Below are 16,140 nucleotides of genomic sequence, written 5' to 3'. Positions count from 1 at the left end.
AAAAAGAAGCCGCGATTAGTGTTAAATTGGAAGAAACCACCTTGTGACTAGATTAATTTTTTTTATAACATTTTTATTATATACGCTTAGTACAATCTTAATTTACAATTAATTTATTACTATTTTTCTTATGTACTTGGATTAATTAACATACGAGCAAGACGAGTGCGAGAAAATACATCAGTATGTATTCCTCAATAATAAAATTATAATAACTTATAGCTATAGTTTACACCAAAAGTATACACTTTATATAAGTTCGTATGGTTTGGTTCTCTTCAATCTCCTGACATCCTGCGCGCTGTCCAGCAGTTGTTATTGCTTTCACGTTAGTATGATTTAGTAATCTTCTTTCGTGTTTCAATGCGAAATCTTGGATAACTTCGCAAATCCATTTGATTTCCAGATCACCGTGCAGTTCCTTGTTGGTTACGTAGCGATAGGCAGTGGTAATCAATCGAAGAACCTTGTTCTGACAGCGTTATATGACTAGTTGATTTGAATATTTAGTGCAACCCCATATTTGCACCCCATAGGTCCAAGTTGGCTTTATAATTGTATTATAGATCAACCTCTATGATTTTAGATCAAGTTGCGAGTATCTTCGACCAACCAGTATAGTTGTTTTATTTTGATTCTAATGTGTTTTGCTTTTTGTTTAACGTGATGTTACTGGATTCATGTTAAAGCGTCATTTTGCTCTAAAAATATGTATGTGTCATTTCGCTGAAGTGTACAAAATATACTTTCTTTTTGCTTGTCTTTGTTTGTCAGTCTTTGTGCAAGAAGAAGAGAACATAATTTAAAGAAGCGCTGCTTAATTATTTTAATTTGAGGAAAAATATAAAATAGATATGGGTTGATGTGTAGGGCTATGACTATGGAAAGCTGTATTATTAATACAAAACATGAGAGAACACTGGTTTCAGCCTTTTAAAAATTACGATACCACTGATAAAGAAGGAAAAGGGAAGTTAGTGCAGTTTGAAGACGTTGGAAGCTGGGGGCGTTATTGGATCAAGATTAATGTCAAACTGTGAAGAGTTAAGTATTGAAATTCAAATACCCCTAATATGCCACAAGACATGACAAACTTATTTCTCAGTAATGGCATATGTTAAAAAACTCTTTAACGAATTTTTTGAGTAAAATTACTTATACCTCGAAGAAGTCACAAATCGGTTTGATTCTTAGATTGCCTGAAATATGAGGAAAACTCGTAGCAAATATTGGGCAATGTTTTGAATAAAATACATTGTAGCTTAATCAAGTTTAAAGATCCCTAATAAACTTAATTACATCCTATATTTAATATGGTACTTAATTATAAATGATTCCTAGTAATATTATTAACGGTTCATGCACAAAATGTGAATAAAAGGCTGTGCTGTGTTACAGGCTATGTAATGTGGATGTTTAATTTAAATACAAACTAAATAATCACTTCTTTGCCTTATTGATGTTTTAAATGCTACTTTATCGAAAGCTGATTTTCTGGTTGGTGTATCAGCTCGCTCAATTTTAATCCAAAGTAATTGAAATTTTAACTGTAGCTTCTTAGATTAACTATCTGTGTACATACCTGTACCTGAGACTTTAAAAATAAGGAGACAATTAAGTACGAATCTAGATACTAGCATACAAAAAATGATGTAAATTAAGGATATTCTTTTAATACAGAAGATATACCGAATATGTTACACCTATAACGCCTCAAAATTTACTTCGATTTGGTGTTAATGGTTTGTAAATATGAATTTCATTAAAATATTATTTTTAATCTCATTTAACAATATATATCATTTAAACCAAAAGAACAGCAGATCAGACTCAAAATCAATGAACTGTACTGGTTAGGCGAAAAGTACTTCTAATTTGGCCTAAACTCGAAGATATTTGTTTATTAGTTTATTATAAAGCCTATTTGGACTCTGGTTCAAATATAGAGTTGTACTAAAATATCAAACCAACTAATAATCCAATGCCAAGACGAAGTTCTTCGATTAATGTGCAATGCTTATCGCTACGTAACCGACGAAGAACTACACGATAAAGTCGATATGAAATAGTTTTTTAATAGTTAAGAAGTTATTCAACATTTCGTATGGAATAATAATATAAAAATGAGTATATGAATATATGTATGAGGATATAATGAGGAAAAAAAGTATATCACATTCTGCTGATACTCTAATAATTTTAATTTTTGGGTAACACATCATATTTCCTGTTTCTACGAATACAATGATGTTAATTTTCAAAAAACATATTATTGTGTAAGCACATAAATATAAATTTTTTTATTATAATCCTAACAAATTAACAGATTATTCGCCCAAGGTTTAATATACCCGAAAAAAAAAACTATTGTGGTTATTTTTCAGGTCAGTATATCGAAATGCTTGATAATACCGAGACAGGTAATTCGTTCTTGAGTTTCTCCGCTCAAAAAATGATAAGAAACCCGAATCAAATAAATTTCAGCCGTTACAGAAATATTCCGAAACCCAAAACACCCATATCTTATTAATCTAAGATTATAATGTTTTTATAATAACAGATGTTTCGGAGATATCATTAACTAAACTCACGGAAAGTTTTCATAACAAACTACAGTTTGTTTGTATTGCGATAAAGACGATAATTCAAGCAAATTCGGTGGAGATATCAACAGCTGATAATAAACGAAACTTTATCGAATCTGTAAAAAAATATTATGTGCTTGAAATATATTTTGATAGAGTTTATTGACTATTTGATGCGGATATCGCTTCCGGTTGTTTAATAGGGTTTATTATTTAGTTTTAAAATATATCAAAACCACACTACATATCGAATTATTTGATTTGATGTAATGGGTGAAAACATCAAACACATCATTTGTTCTAAATTCGCAATTCAAAGGGAATTCGTAAAGGGTTATACAGGTCCTTGAAAATATTGCAGTTGTCTATTAACATCTTCATTTGAACATTACAGCGTCAAACTGAAAGATATAGTGACTGAGGATCCTCATTTAAGTTAGAAAAAATCTCACATTTGTCAAAAGTTCTTGGATTTTGCACCATGGCAATTCATCATCTTAAATTATTAACTCATCTATTATTATAAACGAATTTTTGGCCAACAAAATAGTGAAATCGGATAATAATTCACCTGATACGGATCCTATCGATTTCTTTCTCTTTTCAAAATTCGAATTATCCCTTCCAGGTCCCACCTTCAGTCGACAGAATATATAAAAGAGAATTCGCGGAGACGAGAACTAAGAAGTCGATTTAAATAAGCTTTGACAGTCGGATTATTAATACATATTATATATATATATATATATATATATATATATATATATATATATATATATATATATATATACATATATATATATATATATATATATATATATATATATATATATATATATATATATATATATATATGTATGTTATAATTAGTATTATTTTACGGATTATTATTTCTTAAATTATAAAGATTAATATAATAAAATTATTAATAATTTATCATGGTTATTTCTTGATAAGTATCTAAATTTCGAAGACAACGATAACAATTTGAAACCGTCCTATTTTGGTGTTCATAACCAAACATTTACTAGAGCTTTAATTTTGTTTAGTGCACAGTTGGGATGCAAATCCAGAGACTCAGATTATAGCGGTTTGGATATGTCTGTCAAATAAAAGGTGAAAGAATTCTTTACAAACTTTTGCAACCAAATCAACCTTAGATGAAAGACGTAACGTAGATCAAGATCATGGAGAGCGATCTAAAAAACAGACTTATATAGACTAACATTGCTGAATGTCTGAGCGGTTGCCACTATAGGCCACCACGAATTTACCTACATCAAGTTCAAAGGTTGGCAGTGTTGTTGGATTGGTACCATGCAGTTCCTGGCTATAAAAGACCACCACGAAGACGTCTTTCTCTTTTTTATCTACCCCTTGTAACAGTACCACTTACATAGCGCTTTCCTACTTCCTTTACCTAACCTAATATCCTGTCCATCATCCCGTCGACCACATGTATCATTCAATATCGAAACAAACAAGTTTTTATTCAGCCGGCGTTTTCTATTCCTATGCGAATTTCGTCCACATAATAGTAGTAAGTGTTCAGGCAAACAATACCATCTACAGCCACACATTCCCGCCGATCAGACGAACAAGAGATTTAATTAAGAAGTTATAGAGCACTAAGAGCAGCCTACTGGTTGAGAAGCAGCGGCTATGGATTGTTCATGCTTTATTATTATTGTTATTGACTATACTTGTTAATTGAAATATTTTATGACATAAAATCGTTTGATTTTGCAAAGTTGGATGAGAATTGTGGATGTTTCATATTAGGATGTTAAAACCAAAATCGATATACGAAGTGTTTCGGCAAAAATATTATAAAAACAATGTATATGTAATTCGTAATCAGCGTAAGTATTTCGACTCGCGCTCGAAGACGGAGAAAATATTCATATTATCTCTCTCTCCCCCTCTCTCGCTCTATCTCTCTCTTTCAGTTTCTATCTTTCTAAATTTTAATATATGAGAACTCTTCCTGATATTTACTTTTGATCAATGAAAATAACAAGCAGGATGTTTTCGTTACACAAGCATTTTCTTACAGAAACCTAATATCAACCTTCCTCCATTATTTAATCTAAAGCCTTTGTTATAAAGATAAAGTAAAAAATATGACACCAATTCAATACTCACTGCAAAATCAAAGATATCTAGTTCCTAATCAATGGTAGCCGACTACAACACTGTAACACACATACCGTAGTTTAGTCGTACTCACCAGGCACGGGGACTTCGTGGATTTTTAAATAAACGCGATCAGACAGTACGGTACTTATATTTTGGACTATTGATTTGATAGATTTTAACTGATTGAAATGATATTGTAAAATATCGCGATAAGATTTACATTGGTTTAAGTTTTCTGTTAATATATATGTAATGTAACATTATTATTTTAAAGGATTTAGGAATAGGGTCTATTTATGTTTAAAAAATTGGTTTATTATTGAGCCGTTTACTTTTTTTATGTTTATTATTAATAAAAATAATCTGCTTTATATAATTATTGCTGGCAATATCTAATTGACTAGAAAGCATTTTACGCAAATTTAACAAATCGCTCTCACGTTTAACATATATGACAACACTGTTGATAGAACTACATACTCCTTAAAATAAAACAATTCATTTCATAGATGACGTCGAACATATTGCCAAAAACAGTTTGTAAAAACGTAAAATTATGTTTTAAGCTCGGATCAGATTTGTCCTTCTCATGTTACCCTCGTTAAAAAGAGATAAAATGCTATCTTCTGGCTGACACTGTTGCCAAATGTCTAAAAAATTCTTCAAAACATTAAAGATAATCATTAGAGGTTACAAACAGGCAAACGTTGTAATATAAAATTATAAGTTAATGCGGCAACATAGCGCCATACCGACGTCATAAGTTTTGATAATTATGCAGTGCAGCCTTATTATTGTATAGACTATATAATTTGTGGATAATACTAATTATCAGGTGATAAATATAGAAATGTGTTTCAACCATTAGTGTACAATACGTATGAATAAACTGAGCATTGTGTCAATTATTACTGACTAGAATGGCACAAAATAGTTTTGGAAAATATTTTATGAGTTTTTGAGGAAGTTTATGTAGGTTGCGAGATAATTGACCCCTTAAAATAGTAGAATCTGCTTTATTTATAATATGCTAGTGGTCTTTTATTTAGCGATTTAAAATTTATTAAAATAATCAAAGCCCTGACATCATTATTTTCGGTTTTTAAACTGAAATAATAATAATTAAGCGATTTAATAATTTTTAAAATAATCAATAAATTATTTGTCGGTTTTTAATCTGTAGTAATAATAACTAATATATTGAGTTAAGAGGTTTTAACTCTTATCTATAAATTATTGTGGCTGTATAATTAACTGTATTTTTCGGATACACTATAATGTTAAAATAAATTATATTTGAAAACATTATTTTTGTTCAATTATTTTATTTAGATTAGAATTTTCTTGTATGTCAAAGCCAAACTGAACTAAAACTCAGACTTGCGACAACATCGTAATGTTTTGTCCTCATAAGTATCCACGACGTATTACTAAAAGAACTTTGAATAGACTATAGCTATTTTGGAAACATGTTATAACCGTAGATGAACAAGGAATGGTGAGCCATCAGAAGCGTTTGTAAAGCCAGTATTGATGCTGAAAATATAGTGGTTTGTGTGTTCACTTGTCCACCATGAGATTGTTTCAGTTGGTAAGACGAATAATAGAAAATACAAAACTGTAGGATCTTGTTTTTAACTAAAGACTATATATGGATAAAATGCATTTATTTGCTCAATATAATTGCCCTAATAAGTAGAAAATTATTTGAATTAGAAAAAAAAAACACCTCGAACATTTTCACACACCCAACATACCTAAACAGAGACAATTTCGAAGTTACTCGAACGTCTGAAGCAACAATTTCCGTGAAAAATTCACGCGTGTTGTAACGAATGAACGGAAAATCGTTTTCAATTCCAGACCCGTCCCGTGGCCGTTATCACATCTATCGGACGATTCGCGGACCAAAACGCAACGTTTAACAAACATTTGGAACATGTTTTTCAGTTAATCGGTAACGAGGATCAATTGACAATGCGAAGAACAAAAGCGCACAAGAATATGTGCAGGTATTGCATTACGAAAACGTTGGATGACGATAGCTCGGTCAATGAATATAATTAACTTGTTTTGAATGCGGCCGTACTTGCAGCTGTTCGTCTTTGCCGACTGTACAATGCCGATTGAAAAAGTTACGTGCATCGTTTGGTATGGTATTTAATTTTAAGCAATCTATCTTAAAACAAAAAACTGAACTAGGCGCCGTCCGGTTGTCAGACGTACGTAAAATTATTCAAAATATTAGTTATAATTACTACAGGTTATAAACCGGCAAACATTATTTTAGCCCTTTGATTATTTTGATACGTAAATTTTAAGTCGCTCCGTAATATATCATATCACTTTGTTTGAAAATAGCGAAAACAATAGATATTCAGGGTCAAAAATTGACTGCGGCTATTAAATAAGTTATAATTATTTCGAAAAGGAACGAGATAATGGAGGCCCCCTTTTGCACGCGAATTCCATCATAGAGCTAATTATTGATGACATTAAATAGTATAAGTTGCTGCCATTTTACTGAAAATATTTTTAACGTGTTGTTGCGCTGAGTATTAGTGTAGGTACTGTGAAAATCATCGCAAAATGAAGAACAATACGTTGGATTCAACCAAGAAAACTTGACTATCTTGGTATTGACTCTATTCGAGATCAAATATATGAAATCTATAAGAACAGTGAGTACACAAACTATTTTATCGATATAAACATAATTTAACAAAATTATTTCAGAGAAAATTGTTAGTAAAAAAGTTAGTTAGTGTATATAAGACATTCCTGCATACACTCTTACAGGGCATATGATTTAAAAGGTGTTAAAGATAACCCTTGAAGAGGTCTAATGGAACCAGACATTGCCTTAAAAGGAATTAAATTTTAAAGGCGTAGAATAAGACCAAGGAAGATAAATTATTTGAATTTGTGTATCTTGATGAAACTTGGATATTTCAAAATGGTGCATTGGGGCGTTCTTGGCAAGACAGTAACAAAAAAACTGTAAAGATAATAAAAATTGATGGAAAAAGGTAAAAGTTACATTAGCATTTAATTAGGTTTTGTTGATCATATTATTTATTAATAATTTTTTCCTTCAAATCCAAGGGCGACTGCCATGAAGAAATGAACCATACCATGTTTCTGTTATGGTTTGAAAATCAATTGTTAAGAAACTTGGAGGAACCATCAGTTATTATTTTGGACATTGTATCATATCATAGCATACTGGTGGAAAAAATCTCAACAATAACATCGACAAAGGGTATAATGAAGGATTGGCTTTCAAAACATGAATTGAGATTTGAGATGACTATGCTAGAAAGTGAGCTATTTCAAATTGTTACTAGGTATAAATGAAATGTTTCATTGCGTTTTTTTGCAATTTACTTTTTTAGAAATAAATCCGAAAAAAGATATATAGTAGATCAGATGGCAGTTCAATCAAGTCCGCTATAAAATATAATAATTTGATTCTATACCTGGAGTACAAATATACTTTTGCTGAATATTTTAAAAGGTATCTTAAGAGTGAAAAGGTTTCTCTTTGGTTTAAAATAGAACATTTTTTAAATCAAGCTGAACTCAATATTTGATTTGATTCAGTTGGCGTCAGTTCGACGTTTTCATAATCATATTTCAAGTTAAAAAATATATTTAGAAACAGTCCAGATCAAATTTCAATTCATTTTTCTTTCAGCGTTCTTGTGGTGTGTCCTTTTAGTAATAAATCTCCTTGAAGCCAGAGCTTTCTTCGCTCGTGCCTCTGTGTCATTACAAAATAGAAATGTTTGTACGCGTGTGAAATAAAAATTATTCCAATTAACATAAATATTGTTCAAATACTTTATAGCAATTAGTAGAATAACTTGGAATCTTATTATAAAGAAAAGAGGCATTAGGGTACTTTTTGTTGCAATAAGTGTAACAACTTAATTATTCACTGATTTTGGAACAAGATATTGAGGGGAATGCTGGATATATAAAAAAGAATGTGTTATGACCAAAAAAAAAAACATGTGAAGAATGCTGACAATATCTAATACCAGAATTTAAATAAAATAAGTAACACTGGAGGATATTTTAAAAAAATATAGTAAACGCTATTAACTTGCAATGAAAGTAATACTTTTAGCAATGTAAATAATGCCATGCAGATGACAAAAGAAGGTGAGACAACTATACATTTTCAGATTAAAAACAACTAATTACTAATATACTATATTTAGGCTTCGTATTATATCAATACTTGATAAACATATTCCAGATAAGTAATATGGAAATAAATATATAAAAGAGACTGTTTACTAATACGCAGAAAGATAAAAGCACAAGAAGACAAAGGATTTGATTACTGATTTAGTTCGTGGTATATCAAATGTTTCTATAGATATATAACACATTGCATCAGCGCCTATGATCAACTGAATTTTATGGAATTAAAAACAGTTTTTCTAACAGAAACTTGTGGTTAGGCATTCCCCGGCATGCTAATTAATCTTTTTGATAACCGATAAATATCGTTGTAACATATATATTTTGAAATAATAAAGAAACAATATGTCGAACTGTTATTGTCACGAGGATTAAAATTAAGTCGAGACCTTGAGATGGATTAGATATATTTGACCTTTAAAATAAATTAGTTGTTTTGTTTAACTAGTGTATGTCAATATTAATGGTATTTTCAAAGTAAATATAGTAAATGTTTATATTTATTCAGGTATTTATTGTCTTTTATTAAATATATATATACATCGTTTATCAAAAGAGGGCACTACGAATAGATACATAAACAAAATATTATGCATTTGTTTTATATCAGCACTATATAGCCTATCCAAAGTTGCAGTGATACGTCATCAATATGTTTAATATATTGATTGCGGCAATTTGTAAATTCGTTTTAGAATGAGACAATATTTTCCTTGTCATTTTATTCTAGTTAAAAAGAGATACAATGCTGTTTGATACGTTCGAACACGTAAACGAACTGTCAAAGTCACCCGGTTGTCAAACGTATGCAAAATTTTTCAAAATATTTATTATAGGTTATAAACTTGGCAGATTTTTTGGCAGACTTGGCAGTTTGCCATGTCATTTGAATATTAGGCTATTGAATCATGTATAACGGATCAATTGAAAAGTCCTCGGCCTACCATAGTAAAACACATTTTTTTGGCAAAATTGGTTTTTGGCAAAAAAGTGAGCTCGCAGTTTGGCAGACTAATTTGTACAGAGCTTTCTCATACCCTAATATTCGTGAATAATATGATGTACACATTCAAATTATATCTTTAGAGTGTCTGCTATTTAATTCAATTTCAATATACGGTCATTCAAAATCATTTTGTGGATTTTTTAAATGTTTTCGTCGGAAATAACCTCTTTTGGGTGTCCGCTGCGTTCACCGTCTTCGGTGCTCATTTCAAGCATACCAATCCTTGGTAGTTGATTTTACTGGGGTAGTGTCCGGAATCTTGGCATCAAGCCAAGTTTCAAAAAGCAATATTTTATCAATATTTATTTCCTTTTTACCTTTTTAATTTTTTTCACAATAACAGAAGTTGCTTCACTCAAAATGCTATAATTCACAAACTAATGATCCGACAGCTGTCAAATTTATACACGCATCTTTTGAGGGTTAAAGCTAACTAAAAAATATATGGATTTAATTTTAGTAGCGCCATCTGTGTGTCAGGCCAGGGACTTTTCAAATGACCTGTTATGTCAGTTAATAAATTATTTAAGAAAATATATTGATTTTTTCGAAAAAAACCGACAACAAGAATATAAAACAGTTTAGTTATTTATTCTAATAATTTACTTAGATTTAACAACTAATAAGTTAAAGTTATTATATTTATTTTCTATGTTATATTATTTATTACTTGAATTTTTTAATGATAATTATAAAATAGATCTGAATCATAAATATTACTTATAGACGATTAAAATCGTAGAAGTATCACCAGCATAGAAATAATTCACGCAAAATTACACATATATCATTGCTGAACGGTGAAATGTATCAAGTGGACTGTCGTATACACATTTACGCTGTCGAAACGTACTGTTGATGCCCTCGCAAGCTGGTATTTATAAAAAGTCGTAGTAACGGACGTTAGTTTTGGAAAAGCTGCATTGATCTTAAACAATCTTGAACACAAATCTCGACAATTGGAAATATGTTATTTGTGCAATCGTCGACCATTACCATTTGAGATCGTTGCTGAACCAGATTCTGTATTGACCATTACACCTGCGTTCCAGATTTAGATATTGATTTGTTTGTTTATTCTAAGAATACTAATTTATTAGCACGTCGGTTGAAAAGTTTTTGGCTTTAATAGTAGCGCGTTTTTTATGTAACATTTTTTTGTTAATTTTGATATTCAATATATTTGACAAAGCTATTATAATATTTCTTAATGATTGTTATATTATTTTCCAATTACTTAACTAGAAATATTCCCAAAGTATTTTAAGATATACGAGTTTCGTTTCTTTGATTGTTTATTAAATTATTATGATATGTTGATAATTAGATGGCTTGATAAGAAAGCTCAGTGAAGAAATAATATATATATATATATATATATATATATATATATATATATATATATATATATATATATATATATATATATATATATATTATATATATATATATATATATATATATATAGATAGATCTATATTATATATATATATATATATATATATATATATATATATAGATTAAAAGATTAAATAGTAAAATACTTTTGACTGTTTTTATGGCAATAATGGGTAATATTTCGATTACTCTCAATATCCTTTCAATAATAAATGAAGCATTTATTTTATTTAAAGTTAAAGTATTAAAGTAGTTATTGTGAGATCATTTTTAATTAATAATTATGTCATGGATTAGTTTTTTTTCTATGATTAGGTATGTGTTTAATTTTTCTTTATTATTTATGGTTATTGAATTATCTATATTATTATATGGTTATTGAATTATATATATTATCTTTAGTTTTTAGGGTTTGTTTAAGTTCTATTGTATTTCCTATATTTATGATAATATATTATACAAAAATAGCAATTAACATATTAAAATACGATAAAGCATTTGTGGGGTATTATTCCACTCCATAGAAAAAATCCGTTTCTTTTTACAGATTCACAGAACGTTCAAATACAAAAGTAATTTTACTTGATTTTTGCAGAGACCGGAACAACTGGTAATATAAAAGACTAGAACACATTTCTGGACAAGGACAAGATGTGTGTTGCCTAGTGTTGTGACTGGAGACGACGTCTTTCCTACTGAATCATTTTGGGCTTTTTTTATTGCAAAAAAACGTATGGTTTGGTCTAGGTTGATCAGCCTATGATGAAAAATTCCTTTCCAATATACCACAACATTTAATATTAACTTTCTTGGTCCCGATGCGGCATTTTCACACTTTTTTTGCGTCAATCGCGATTCACAAATAGAAATATCGAACAATTTTCGATGTGATCATAATGATCTTCTGTAACATTTATTTTCAAAACGCAATAATGTTTGACTGATTAAACTATGACAATCATGCTATGTTAGGAAAACCCGAAATTACGTTTTTCCCAACCTTATACAATATTTCTTCCAAGTAAAATATGTTAAAAATTCTATTAAATATATTCTTAGATATTAAGCTTCAACGATGTGCAAAATATTCTTATCATATAACAAGTTGACTTTGTATTTATGCCTAAGAACATCATATTTTAAGAAATTTAGAGAATTCTCAATAGAGTTTATTTACTGTAGTTACGGACTATTGAATATAGAATGATACATACATAAAAAGAGGAGAGCAATGGCAAGAAAATATAACAAAGGTGAAGAAAAAAAGAATAAAAGCCAAGTTACAAGTGTCAGAATCTGCTCGAGCAAATATTTCCAATTTTTAATAGACCTAGCAAATTTTCTTTTGTTTGTTTAGAATCATGGGAGTTTTGGGAAACCAAATCTGACAATTTCGCTTCTTTCTGCACCTTCCATAGTTAAAAAATGCAAATATCTGATCTATAAATTAATTATAAAGAATTAACAGCAGATGGTGTTAATATATATCAAATCGAATCGGGTACAAATTTATTATTACGCAGTGTTTCAATGTAGTGTATCGCGAACGTAGCATCCAATAGTATATACGTATATATATACACGCACACACTCGTACACACACCAAGCTGGCCATTATAAATCTGCGTGAAGATTTAGATCTCGCGAAACATTATACACCAGAGATGCAAAAGCACTCGATTTTTTAGATGCGAATGAGCGATCGTGGCCGTTCTTCAACGTTTTAGATTTATGGACCTTATAAAGGCGGACTTTACTTTGGATTCGTGTTACGGCCACTCTCTATTATCCTGGAAAATAATAGCCACGGCGTTACGACGTCTGTAATTGTTTTCGCTGTTCTTTTTTTCTCGCCCGTCCACTATCTCCTTCTCGATTCCCGTCCTAAGTGGCGTGTTTTCAAACCGATACAGGTGCTGGTGATACTGGTTGATCTCGAAAGTGGTGGGAAATAAAAAAGACGCTCTAAGATGTGGATGTGCAGAATAATAAATGTCATCAAAGAAAATGGAAAAACCACTCAAAGAGGGTCACTCTAAAAGAAGTGCAAATCTTCCTTGAAATCCGGGATTATATAATGTAATTATTTTTTTTTATTATTTAATGATTACTTTGTTACTAGTCGTTCCCGACCAACCTACAATTTGTTTTATGATAATTTAAATCTATGTTTATAAGTAGGAGGACCCATCGGCCCTATCTCAGTTTCTGGTGAAATAATATTTATACATGTCACTGCTGTATTTTTATTATATGCACCTCACTACATAACACTACACAAGATCAGATGGTCTTGATTCTTTTGAGTCTGTGTCCTGCTCTGGTGGTATCCAAAAGTTGCAATAATTCAATATTTTCATGAGAATGGAGTCTTTTCTCACTCCCCCTTGCATTTCTCTTGATTTCTTGACTGACTGTGGGTATCTGAAGGTCTCGATGTAGGTAGTCAGTCCTGTAGTATTTAGGTGAGCCCACAATACTTCTCAGGACTTTGTTCTGAAAAATTTGTATTTTGTTTATGTTACCCTTTGCAGAACATCCCCATAATTGAACTCCGTATGTTCATATAGGTCTCAGTATTTGCTTATATAATAGCAATTTATTATGTACTGATAATTGTGATCTTCTTCCAATTAGACAGAACATTTTCTTATATTTCAGTTCCATTACTTTTCTTTTCATCTTTATATGTTCCTTCCGGCGTAGTTTTGCATCAAGAATGTAATTAATAATAAGTGGAATGTATAATAAGGAATGTATTGATATATCATGTTGGTATTACTATGTAAAATGTGATAATACAGCTTATAATTCATCTTACGCATGCATATTCTAATAAAAAAGTGATTTAAATATTGGCAACTTTGGTAACATACTTCTTTGTTGCTTTAATGTGATTTATATGTGTGCCTGTCGGTTAACAGTGTGGCATTTTTCTTTGTATGATAAATCTACACCGCATTGTGAATATGTCTATTATTCATAAAAAAATTAGCAAAAAAATATTTTTTTTCTCTTTTTGGGCCCCTCTAAGAATTCTTTAATTTTCTGATATATATATATATATATATATATATATATATATATATATATATATATATAAAAACAAGAAGTCTTAAATAGCAGTTCAATATAACATCAATTGGAACAAGTGATAAACGAACGATTGGATATAAGCCTTTCCATGTAGATCCACGTTTTAAACATATTGCAACTTTCTTGTACATGTACTGTATAATGATTTTTGTCAATGTTCTGTGTCAATTGTAATTGATAGCCATGATTTCTAGTTCTAAATCTTAGTGCTGTTTAAGTTGAACAAGATATTCGTTGCGAACTGCATCCAAGTCACGACAAAAAAGATTGAAATCGATGTTTTCTCATTTTTATTGATGGTATATATTTATTGTAAATTTGGAACAATTATATATTTTAATTTATCTGTGATATTTTTTCTGTGAATTAACTAAGAGAAGTAAAGCTTCTCTCTAGTGATCCTTTGTCGTTTTTAATTTCACAGCATCAATAAAAAAAGTACATGTATGCCCTGGGTATATGCTGAAAAATATAATTGAGATAAATTCTCAACTATATAGATATTATATTAATAACGCAATTTATGCATCAATCATTTATACATCAATTATTCCCTTATTTGTGAATAGTTCAATAAATTGTTCAATAATAGATCTAATTTCAATATAACTAAAAAGATGGGAAAAAGTGGTGGTTAGCGATCCATTGAAACGTATCATTTAAATATTGATATGAGGATATGAAGGCAAATCAATTATAGGATGTCTCTCGTCGCGGTTTCGTATGTTTCTGTACTTTATATTTATATATTTTTATAACTCTCATATATATTATTTGTAGACTTATGTTTTTACTACTCGATAGTTATTATGTAGATACTAATATTTTAAATAAATAAAAATAATATTTTTTTGAAAAATCTTTTTATGGAATAGAGAGAGCCAAAGTATTTCAGACAAATACTTTTGATTATACTTCCTTCTCGCTTTAACTGGGTAAATCCTTACTAGAGCATACAGTGGTAGCGTCTTAAAGTGTGTTAGTATATCCACCATTTGATGTTTTCATTTGTACAGTCTACTTTTGTACTACGATTGGCTAAAGTGTTTGATAGATCTCACAACTTCGCTTGTTGCAAGCCATGTTAACCATGAAAAATCAGAGAGGTCATCCACAGAACATTCAAATATAAAACTAATTTTACTTCCTTTAAAAAGAAATTATTAATTGCATGTTAACTGCAATGTTAGTAGTATTCAGTAATTATTTATTTCTTTTTCTTTTTTAAAAATAGTACAAGAAGGAATATATACATCTCCGTCTCGATTATACTACGGCTGGAAAAAATAAGCACAATTAAGAAAATCGAGCAATCAAGCAATTATCTCGGTCCTTTCCTCTCTCACAATTTATACAGGAAGGAATTCGTACATCTTCGTCTGATATCACTAATGAAAGAAATAAAAAACAGTCGAACCGTGAAATAGTTATTATTATATTGTGTCGCTAGTTTTTTGACTATCGACTGTTTCGACTGTTTTGCGACTATCGACTGTTTTTCAGTCGATAGTTGTCCAGGCTACTAATAATAATATTTTCGGTGACATACGTCGATAATATTCCACGGTCGTCCCGTTAATCACAAATATGTGTTCCAAATAACCGAAAAAAATCGCCCGGTTGCCAGTTATAAATACTGCACCATCTACCTAATGCATCTTTATCTGCGTCTGGCCGCAAAAGTATCTCTCTTTTTTTCGACGA

General features: G+C 30.1%; 1 protein-coding gene and 1 long non-coding RNA gene across 5 annotated transcripts in view; one reads left to right on the top strand and one right to left on the bottom strand.

The window, feature by feature from the left end:
• ush (Zinc finger protein ush) overlaps positions 1 to 16,140 on the bottom strand; it is a 614,796-nt gene that overhangs the window by 16,422 nt on the left and 582,234 nt on the right. The window lies entirely within an intron of this gene.
• Positions 7,612 to 8,046, top strand: LOC143194253 (uncharacterized). The gene is made up of 2 exons (XR_013005275.1): positions 7,612 to 7,753; positions 7,830 to 8,046. It is a non-coding gene; the product is annotated as an uncharacterized LOC143194253 (long non-coding RNA).

The sequence above is a fragment of the Rhynchophorus ferrugineus genome, unplaced genomic scaffold (assembly GCF_030347505.1).
Source record: "Rhynchophorus ferrugineus isolate W39M unplaced genomic scaffold, kcgeb_rfMv2 rfM3, whole genome shotgun sequence".
NCBI lineage: Eukaryota > Metazoa > Arthropoda > Insecta > Coleoptera > Curculionidae > Rhynchophorus > Rhynchophorus ferrugineus.
The sequence above is the reverse complement of the archived record's forward strand: the minus strand, read 5'-3'. Positions and strand labels throughout refer to the sequence as shown.